Below are 11,490 nucleotides of genomic sequence, written 5' to 3' on the forward strand. Positions count from 1 at the left end.
AGTTTTCTTGCATTTTAGGTAAAGTTTAGGACTTGCATGGTTTTGTTGTGTTAAGTGAAGGACTTCTTGTGCTAATGAGCTCTTGGAGCTTCTAGAATCTTCCTTGTCTTGTTGGTTAGGTTTGGAGTGCAGAAACTGAAGGAGAAAGAAGGCCAAAAAGCATGGAATTGATGAAGAACATAAAGAGGATTGAAAAGAGGAGTTTCAGAAGCCAAAAAGTCATTTTCAAGCGAGCTTGAGCGCCTAGGCGCTGGGGGATGGGCGCCTAGGCGCCAATTAGTCCAGAGAGCATGTTTTCTAAGTGCAATTGGCGCTCAGGCGCTCTGAATTGGCGCCTGAGCGCCCAGTCTCGACCTGTTAGCCTTTAAATAGGCTTTTTGCCATTTCTTTTGTAACTTTTGTCATTTTTATCATTTTGTTTCATAAGTTAGAAGAGAGAGCTTGAGTTCTGAAGCTTTGGGAGCTTTCCCTAGGTCTCATGTTCCAGGTTTCATCTTTATTTTCTAGCATGGATTTCATAGCCATGTTTGGCTAAACACCTTTTTGCTTTGGGTTCCTTGTAAGACTCTTGATGTTTTAATCTTATCTCCTTTTTCTTCACATGAATCCTCTGAGTAAACCCTTGAATTCCATATCTATGCTTTATGTTTCAAGTTAGATCATGAGCTAGCTTTATGCTTTTCTATAATATAATGGAAATTTGTTATAGATTAGGGACATGATATGGGATTACCTCTTCTATGCTTGCTACTAGGAATAGAGTAGGGGTTGGGGTTTGTTGGTCTGAATTGCATGCTTAGTGCCTTTAGCAAATGTTTAGGTTGTCAAGGAATTGAACCTATCTTTTGACTTTAGAGGATTGTCTATACAAGGCATTGATAGATGATTACATAGGCTATAACATCAAGGAGAGACTCGGAATTTTTGTGGGAAGAATAGGTTAATTTAAAACTGATTTAGTTAAGCAAGAACCCAAGGCAAGATCACCATTGTTATCACACACTTACATTTCTTAAGTTTGTCACTCAATCACTTGAACAATCAACCCTTAAAACTGAATTTTATTTGCTTTCTAATTGTGAACTCGAATCTTAAACTGAATTGCCACACCAATTCCCTGTGGTTCGATAATTTAAAACCGGGTGAATTCCGTACACTTGCGGATTAACCAACAAGTTTTTGGCGCCGTTGCCGGGGAATTGTTTGTGGTTTTTTGTTTAAGTTTTTAGTTTGTGGTTTTATTTTAAGTTTTAACTTGTCTAGAATTGGTGCTACTAATCTTTCTCTGTGAGTGTCATACGCAGGTTGCTTTCAAGAGAGGCGCCACCATGGGTGGCCGCATGACAGAGGAGGAGATGCAAGCCCACATTGAGGCAAGGATCCAAGAGGGTATCACCCTCCGCTTACGTGAACAAGAAGTTGAGAATGCCAACCGAACTCTTCGGGAACTAACTTCGGGGTCCATGAGCTTTGACTATCCCGGAAGTATTGTCATTCCCGAAGGAGTGGGGAACTTTGAATTAAGACCAGCATTCATCAACATGGTGAGCCAAAACCAATATGGTGGAGGTTCCTCGGAAGATCCTCATGCTCATATGGAGAAGTTCATCCAGAATTGCAACACTTATCGGGTGGTGAATGTTTCTTCAGAGGCAATCCGGTTGAGCCTTTTCCCCTTCTCTTTGAAGGACGCAGCAGAGGATTGGCTGAACTCACAACCCCAAGGGAGTCTCACTACTTGGGAAGACCTTGCAGAAAAATTCACAACGAGGTTCTTCCCAAGGTCCCTCTTGAGGAAATTGAAAAATGACATCATGACGTTCACACAATCCTCAGATGAAAATCTTTATGAGGCTTGGGAGCATTTCAAGAAGCTTTTGAGGAAATGTCCTCAACACAATCTCACCCAAGCTGAGTGTGTGGCGAAGTTCTATGATGGGTTACTATATTCATCACGGTTTGGCTTGGACGCGGCTTCAAGTGGGGAGTTCGATGCTCTTCCCCCACAAGCGGGGTATGATTTGATAGAAAAAATGGCGATGAGAGCCATGAACTCCGAGAATGAACGCCAAATCCGAAGAAGTTCTTTTGAAGCAGAAACTTATGACAAGCTCATAGCCTCCAACAAGCAACTCTCCGAGGAAGTTGCGGAAATGCGGAAACATATTCAAGATGCCAAGTCCATTGGAGCGAGAGTAACTAGTTTGGAGTGCAAATTTTGTGGTGAATCTTATGATAGTGACCAGTGTACTGTCAATGAAGATGGTGGCAAGGTCAGAACTTTGACTCAAGGAGGAAAAGCTCCAACCTCAGAACAAGGGCTTCTTGTCCAGCCGCAAATTGTTGTAAAGACGGTTGGCAAGAGGAGTCTTGAGGTGCTGATTGAGAGATTCATTGATCATACATCGAGTAATTACAAGAGCCATGATATGGCTATCAAGAGCTTGGAGAGTCAATTGGGACAGCTAGCAAAGCAAATGTCTGAGAATCACCAAGGTAAGTTTTCTTCCGAAACTTTAACTTTGACTGAGCAAGAAAATGCTGCTGTGGTTTCTACTAGGAGTGGAAGAGTGTTACATGGGCCAGAGGAGAAAGTTGAGGGAGAGAAAAGTGAGGAAGGTAAGGTAGAAAGAGATGAGGGTGTTGTGGAGGAAAGAGTTAGAGAGCCTACTAGGACTAGAGTTGTTAACACCCATACTCCTGAACTCCACAAGATTCCATTTCCCAAGGCTTTGGTGAAGAAAAATTTGGATAAACAATTTTCTAAGTTCTTAGAGGTTTTTAAGAAGCTTCACATTAATATTCCTTTCTCCGAAGCCTTGGAGCAAATGCCAATCTATGCTAAGTTCATGAAAGATATCCTTAGTAAGAGAAGGAAGTTGAGTGAGGTCGATGAAACTATCTTGATGACCGAAGAGTGTAGTGCCATTTTGCAAAGGAAGATGCCTAAAAAGAGGAGAGATCCCGGGAGTTTTACTATTCCGGTGGAGATAGAGGGGTTAACTGTGGTAGAAGCCTTGTGTGATCTAGGAGCGAGTATCAATTTGATGCCGCTTAGTATGTTTAAAAGGTTGAACTTAGGAGAGGTCACCCCGACCATGCTTTCCTTACAAATGGCGGACCGATCCCTAAAAACACCTTATGGGATCATTGAAGATGTTATGGTGAAGGTGGATAAGTATGTGTTCCCTGTGGACTTTGTGGTGCTGGACATGGAAGAGGATGCAAAGATTCCTCTCATTCGAGGCCGACCCTTCTTAGCCACTGGTAGGGCTAAAATTGATGTTGATAAGGGTCAGCTCATTCTCAGAGTTGGTGAGGACAAGGTAAGATTTTCGGTTTTCAATTCTAATTTGCAAACTAACATTAATGATGGTTTTGTTTGTGATATGATCAAAAGCTTGTCCAGGTCTTCAAGGGAGACCCCCAAGGTAAGTGAAAAAGATGTTGGGCTTAATCAAGCTCTCATCAAGCTTGTTAGTGAAAACAAGTATGGGGGGTCTAAAGATGAGAATTTCCAAGCCCACACGGCCCGATTCACTCAAGCTAGTCACCTTGTAAAGATGGAAGGTGTGACTAGTGATGAGCTCAAGGTTAAGCTCTTCCCTCACTCCTTGAAGGGGGGAGCAAGGATTTGGTACGATGGTTTAGATGATACCCTCTCTTGGGAGGAGATGTTCCAAAGGTTTTGTGCAAGGTTCATACCTTGCACATGTGGAAGAAATATTGATGGTAAGGAATTTCCTTCCTAACACCAAAGGAAGGAGAGTCCACCTAGGACTATAACTTAGGGCTGCTTGGGAGACAACCCAAGTCTTGTTTTATTTCGCTTGTTGGTTTGTTGCATTTTGCAGGGAATGAGAGCATGGATTTTGGAGTAGGAGGTGTGTCTAAGGCCTCCATGGTAACTTGTAAAGGAGGTCGACTCTTTCCCTTAGTTTAGCTCATGCATTTTTGCATATTTTTCTTTTGTAGCTTTTATTTTTCTTTTATTCATGCATTGTTTTGTTATAGTCGTTTTTGGGTCTTTACTTCACTATACTCACATGTTTTTGCCCGTAGTTATGCTCTCTAACATGTTGCTAGTTTTGAAAATGTTTTTGTGAATACTTGAGTTTTCTTTTGGGGATGAGTGATTGCATGCTTTGGGGAAGAGAGGAGGAGACTTCGGTCTTCCGAGTGTTTCTTAAGGATGGAGTTGGTGTGAGTCCATAAGGGTCCATCTTTGACCCTTCACCATATAATTTCCCTGGAGGATCCTGACTCACTCGTACTTCTTGGTTCTGTATTGATTTCACTCTTTGCATGCTTTGTGATACTTGCACAATTCTTGAGACTTGTAGGTTTTTGAGCTTCAGAGTTGTTGGTTTGAACATTGTCCTTAGTTGTCCCATTTGAGCCAATTGAAGATTTCTTTGTTAGCTAAATGATTGGGACGGATGTTTGGTTGGATTTTGGGGAGTGTTGGACCTTGCATTGTTTTGGAGCTAAGTAAAGTTGAAAATGTCTCTTGCCCCAAATGTAAAAAAAGAAGAAAAAGAAAAAGAAAAAGAAAAAAGAACTCCTAACTAAAAGTTGGAGTTGGAAAAAAAGAAAAAAAAAGGTTTGAAAAGGTGGGTGCAAGAGACTTGTGCAAAGAAAAGTGTGTAAGCTCCGGGGTTTTTAGAAGAGGACCACACTCAATGTGCTTGAAAGCCTAGTTTTCCTTTAGGGACCAACCACCATCGTGTTTTACCTAGCCAATGTTTCAACCCTTATGGAAGTCTCTTTGAATATTTGCATGTTTGATCTTTGTTGCTATTGAGTGAATGACATTCAGGACCTATGAACTTGCTTGTATGCTCAGTGCACTAAATGAACATCTCATCCTAGGATTTGTAGATCTAAATGCTTCTCATGAATGGACTCTACACTCTTCTCTTTTCAAAAGATGCATGAAGTAGGTTGTTGAGTCTTTCTATTGGAACTAGCTGTGATTACTTTGTCCCCCTGTTTTGGTGAAGTATTCCTTGTTGAGAGCACTTGTTTGGGAGCATTTCTTGCGCTTGAGGGCAAGCGAGTGTTATTTACGCTCGAGGACGAGCTGTCGTTGAGTATAGTGGTGTGATGACCCGGATTTAGTAGTGTTTTTAGGGTCATTTCTTTGTAGGTTTTGAGTCTTTTTGTTGAGTCTCATGTAGTGTTTCATGCATTCTCATGCATTTTTATCTTTTCTTTAGTCTTTATTTTGTTTTGGTAATTTAGTAGTTTTATAGGGAGTTTTCTTGCATTTTAGGTAAAGTTTAGGACTTGCATGGTTTTGTTGTGTTAAGTGAAGGACTTCTTCTGCTAATGAGCTCTTGGAGCTTCTAGAATCTTCCTTGTCTTGTTGGTTAGGTTTGGAGTGCAGAAACTGAAGGAGAAAGAAGGCCAAGAAGCATGGAATTGATGAAGAACATAAAGAGGATTGAAAAGAGGAGTTTCAGAAGCCAAAAAGTCATTTTCAAGTGAGCTTGAGCGCCTAGGCGCTGGGGGATGGGCGCCTAGGCGCCAATTAGTCCAGAGAGCATGTTTTCTAAGTGCAATTGGCGCTCAGGCGCTCTGAATTGGCGCCTGAGCGCCCAGTCTCGACCAGTTAGCCTTTAAATAGGCTTTTTGCCATTTCTTTTGTAACTTTTGTCATTTTTATCATTTTGTTTCATAAGTTAGAAGAGAGAGCTTGAGTTCTGAAGCTTTGGGAGCTTTCCCTAGGTCTCATGTTCCAGGTTTCATCTTTATTTTCTAGCATGGATTTCATAGCCATGTTTGGCTAAACACCTTTTTGCTTTGGGTTCCTTGTAAGACTCTTGATGTTTTAATCTTATCTCCTTTTTCTTCACATGAATCCTCTGAGTAAACACTTGAATTCCATATCTATGCTTTATGTTTCAAGTTAGATCATGAGCTAGCTTTATGCTTTTCTATAATATAATGGAAATTTGTTATAGATTAGGGACATGATATGGGATTACCTCTTCTATGCTTGCTACTAGGAATAGAGTAGGGGTTGGGGTTTGTTGGCCTGAATTGCATGCTTAGTGCCTTTAGCAAATGTTTAGGTTGTCAAGGAATTGAACCTATCTTTTGACTTTAGAGGATTGTCTATACAAGGCATTGATAGATGATTACATAGGCTATAACATCAAGGAGAGACTCGGAATTTTTGTGGGAAGAATAGGTTAATTTAAAACTGATTTAGTTAAGCAAGAACCCAAGGCAAGATCACCATTGTTATCACACACTTACATTTCTTAAGTTTGTCACTCAATCACTTGAACAATCAACCCTTAAAACTGAATTTTATTTGCTTTCCAACCGTGAACTCGAATCTTAAACTGAATTGCCACACCAATTCCCTGTGGTTCGATAATTTAAAACCGGGTGAATTCCGTACACTTGCGGATTAACCAACAGAACACTATAGGAATAAATTCCAAAAACCTTCAAGAGGAATATAAGAATTTCTCTTATTCATTTTCATGACAAGCGTTTCGGCACGAAACCCTGGGTTGTACAAACGTCAAATTCCAATACTCGGAAGTTTGCCGAAACTAAATCGCTGATAGTTCAAGAAACCTAAAATCAACGGGCGATGAAGACTTTTTCTATTCGGAGCTTCAAACGAAGATTCCACACGCTTACACCCATTTCTCTTGATGTTTCCAATCTTTCTTCAGAACGAAGTTTTCTCATCCGACATCAACTGCAAAAAGTAGTTTTTCGGGTTAAATCGATTTACACCGACTTTGGATCGTTTGCTTTAATTCCAAGAAACCTGTTTCGAGTTCTGGAATTCTGTCGCCAGAACCTATCTTAGAATTCACAGAGGAATGCGCAGGAAAAATCGGAATCGCGAAATAATCATTTTCCCGCATTTTCCCTTTCCTATAAATAGGTGGAAAAATGAAAAAAAATCAAAAAAAATCCACCCAAAAACCCAAGGGAGGCCGCGAGCTTGGAGGAGAAGTGATTTTCGCCGTTTTTTGCCTGATCGTTGCACCGTTCGTTGCTACGCGTAGACATCGAGGTATAGATGCTATCTCTTACTTCTGATCGTCAATTCTGTCGCTTTTCTCTATGTCTTTATGTGCTCAAAGTTTTGAGCTTTTTGTAAAACTGTCCAGATAACTTGATTTTAGTGTCTAAACATCTTCCCTACGTACCCTAGAGTACTTCTAGCAGATTACATTTTGTCGAATGTCGCCGAAATGCCGCCGGAATTCATTTCTGTAGGAAATACCCATTTTTGGCTAAAGTTTCAACCTTTGGACTGAAAACTCATGACTTAGCTTAGTGCTAGTAGGATTAGTCATCATAAACGTCGTTGTTGACGTCCCCATTCAATTTGTTTTTCAAAATTCCAATTTTGAAATTCTGAGCTGAAAATAGTGACCAAAATACCCCTACGACAGTTTTCGATCCGATAATTTTTCTGAGACTTTCCCTGGCCTAGATATCGCCTAAGAATACCTAGGAATTAAATTAGATCGAAGTAAAAGTTCGGGAAGCCCTATTTTGATAGTTTGGGTCTGTATGACCTGAGTTATAGCGTAGCTCTCTCCGTTGTCGAAATTTTGGCGTTGGTTTCGTGTCATTCCGAGTTCTGTAGCTCGAGTTATGCACGTTTTAGCGAATAAAGTGTTTTTGTACAAAACTTGAATCGAGTCAAAACTCATCCATTCGGGGAAAGCCCTTCCATTCGTGCCTAAATGTTGTACTCTGAAGCTTCTTGAGCTTTGTCGAACATTAGTTAGGATTGTTTCGACTATATCGACTTGTTTTGATTCATTATTGATTTGTTTGCTCAAAGGTTCAATTGTGGAAACTTTGGGATTGACTGAACAAGCTTGTGAAGGAGACCTACACCGCGAGACTGGAACAACTCGAGGTTAGGGCAACTTACTTACTAGCTATGGATTTATAGGCGTCGATAAATTCGACTTGAATATTGCTTGATATTGAATATTGCTTGATATTGAATATTGCTTGGATATTGTTTAACGCTTTATGGAAAGAATATTTTCTGGAGGCTTCGGCCGAGTGAACTTATATGAGACGTGTGTCTCCGTTTTTTGAGAGGCTTAGGCCGTTTACTGGTTTCTGTCTTATGATTCCCGCACCGTATTATTGTTGCATCGCTCTTTAGAGCTGAATATTGTTAAATTGATATCGAATTGTGCGTGTTGACGCGAATGCGGAGCGTAGGACATTTGAATTGATTTTGTTGATCTTTCGGGTTGAGAGGAAACCCTAGGCAGGTCCTAACCTGAGGTCTGAGATCTAGCCCTCTTTGAAATACTTAGAATTTTCCCGGGGATTATATTTGGGGGATTTGGGAAACTTTGAATAGTAAGAATTTGAAACTTGGGAACTTATGGAACTTGGATTTCGATAATAAACCTCATAATTCGATTAACTCAACTTGAAATGCTTTGATTAATTAACGAGACCTTTAGGAAAATTTAAGACTTGGAAATGATTGTGAAAAACGGGAAATAGTCGAAAAGCCTTGAACTTGAGATGATTTGATGGTCGTCACGGGGATGAACCATAGTGACCATGGAAATGTCACTGAGTGCAATATGTACTCCGGCTTTTCACAGCCTAGTTTCAAAGACGACTTGACCTTCTGGTCCTTTTAAATTGAGATTTGTGGTTAAACTCGTACATGTGAGGACGATTCGATGTTTGGTTAACCCTATTGCATTATGCATACGTTTGGGGTTTGGGACGGTCAAAAGACTGGGCCTTCACGAATAACACCAAGAGTGTATCTTCGACTTTGCGGCGCGAATCCATATGTCCAAACCCGACGGGTTGGACCGATTCAGCAATAATTGTTTGACACGCGCGAGTCCGTATATTCAATCCGATGGATTGGATCGATTCGGCGGCAGTAACTTAGGCACGCGTGAGTCCGTACATTCAATCTGATGGATTGGATCGATTCAGCGATCGCCATTTTAACTCGCGTGAGTCCGTATATTCAATCCGATGGATTGGATCGATTCAGCGATAACCTTTCGACACGCGCGGATCCGTATGTTCAATCGATGGACTGGATCGATTCGGCGATAGTCATTGGACGCGCGCAATGTCCGTATGTTCGACTCTATTGAGTGAACCGACTTGGCGTTGTCATTTGTTGCGTGTGCGAGTCTGTATGTTCAACCCGATGGGTTGGATCGACTTGACATGCCTATTTGTTGGGATCATCTTTTGAGTTGACATTGCATGCATACATGCACCCTTATTGAATTGTTGAGTAATTGTTTATTGAACTGTTGAGATAGCAGATATCAAATTGTTTATTAGAGCCTTGATAACATGCTAAGTAGATAGGCAAATGAGAACCTATATAAGTATATACCCCCTTTTTCGCATGCTATTTGTATATCTATTGTATTCCGTGAGTTGACCCTAGCGCCTTGGCTTTGGTTGCATGTTTGTGTTTGGGCGGTCGGCCTGCTGCCAGACGTCCGTCAGTCGATTCGTGACGAATCGTCACTCGAGGAGGATCAGGAGCGTAATGACTATTACTGAAGCTTTCGACGAGGACCCGGACTGAATGCATGACCAGATGAGGGTCGATGATGGAAGTATAGGGTATGGGTGTTTAGAGCCTACTAAGGTTGGGTGTTAGTGTCATAGCTCTGATTCGTCATTTGTACTTTTGGGACAGGGTAGTGTCCGATAGATTGCTTTCAGGTGTGGTTCTCCGTAGATGGGAATCGCATGGAGTAGTCGGACGTAGGAAGTCTTTTTGGAGGCCGTTTTGGGCTGACTTACTTTCTTGGAAGACTGTATTTATAAAATTCATGACTCTATCTATGGGTCGCACTTGTTTGCCGTTGGGCAATACCTTTAGTTACTTGATGTTACTTTCCGTCACTTGAGGACACTCGTGACGATGTTTTAGTTGCAGCGAGGGCTGTGCTTGTATTGTATATTAATCGTTGTTAATCGCGATTGGGTTAAGTCTTTATTTCGACAAGTCTTTTATTTAAACAAAACAAAAAAAAATACCAGCTTTTCCGTTGTATTTTATTTTTGAGTTACTAAAGTGACGCCACCGAAATCGGGGTGTTACAGCTTTGGTGGAGGCGGCGACACAGCCTCGGCGAGACGAAGGCATGTAAGGGCGGTGACATCAGTACGAGAGTATGAAGCCCCATTTGGTTTTCATCACCCAGATATTGTGACTGAAGGTATGAAAAACGATAGAAGGGGGGGGGTTTGAATAGCGTTTTCAATCTAAAACCTTTCTCACTTGAGATTTTAACAAATCTCTTCAAACGCCAAAGATAAAAGTGCTAAGATAAGAGTTGAGGAAAGCACACAATGATTTTATCCTGGTTCACTTGATAAATCCCTCAAGCTAATCCAGTCCACCCGTTAAGGTGATTTCTTCCTTCTTAGAATGAAGGCAATCCACTAATCAGAGTTTGTTACAACTGCACTTGCTACCTGCAAAGTGACTAACAATACACTGACTTAGCTATCACTAAGATTCACTCTCTTAGTCTTCTCAAGGATCCGACCAACCTTGGTCTCCTTAAGGAAACACAAACAACTATTTGAAAGTTTTGGTTTACAAAGAAATGCTTCTCAGAAAGCTAATAGTAAACACAATAAGTACAATGTGAAGAAAGATTGCTTAAAAGAATATTTGAATTTCGCGTGAGCTTGACAAAGTTTCTTCAGACGACATCTTTCATCTTCAGCCTCTTTATATACTCCAAGGAATTAGGTTTGGAAGTTTGCATGGCATGCTACCGTTGGAGGGCAGATCTGGGTTTTTCAGGTTCTGCTGTGGCTGAATAAGTTAGGTAAGGTCGTCAGGAATGATACAATTGCTTTTGTACTTTGGATAGTGACATGACCTTTATCCTAGTTGACTTCTGATCAGAGCGACGCTTCATATTGGAACTTGTGAAGCTTGGTGATCAGAGTCAGAAGGAAGCTTGGATCCTCTGATCGTTGTACCTTCTGCTTCTGGACTCAGAGGAGAAGTACTTGGTCTTCAGAGCCAGCTTACTCTTGGACTTCAGAATCTTCACTACTCAGCTTCTGGACCTTCAGAACTTCTGATCCTTCAGAGCTTCTAATCCTTCAGAGCTTCTGATCCTTCAGAGCTTTTAGTGAACTGAATCCATATCATAGCTTTACTATCTTCAGATCTTCTGAAGCTTGATCTACTGTTCAGATTGAACTTAGTAAGTGCTAAAGCGTTGCGGAGGTTACTCTTTGAGCAAAGTGCTTCTGAATTATGTGAAATAAGACCAGAGTCATAGCCTGTCATTAGAACACTCAGAAAACAACGTTAGACTATCATAATTGTTCATACACAATAGTTAACATGTATTCATCAAAACATTGAGTTGTACTACTAGATCAAAACTTGATCTTACAGTGATATCATCAGCAGATTTTGAGGGGATCTAGACGCATAAAGATGATCCTGTGGTCGTA

General features: G+C 40.9%; 1 non-coding gene across 1 annotated transcript; it reads right to left on the reverse strand.

The window, feature by feature from the left end:
* Window positions 1-1,796: 1,796 nt before the first annotated feature.
* Window positions 1,797-1,903, reverse strand: LOC130709613 (small nucleolar RNA R71). Its single transcript, XR_009010092.1, has one exon. It is a non-coding gene; the product is annotated as a small nucleolar RNA R71 (small nucleolar RNA).
* Window positions 1,904-11,490: the final 9,587 nt, after the last annotated feature.

The sequence above is a fragment of the Lotus japonicus genome, chromosome 3 (assembly GCF_012489685.1).
Source record: "Lotus japonicus ecotype B-129 chromosome 3, LjGifu_v1.2".
Lineage (NCBI taxonomy): Eukaryota > Viridiplantae > Streptophyta > Magnoliopsida > Fabales > Fabaceae > Lotus > Lotus japonicus.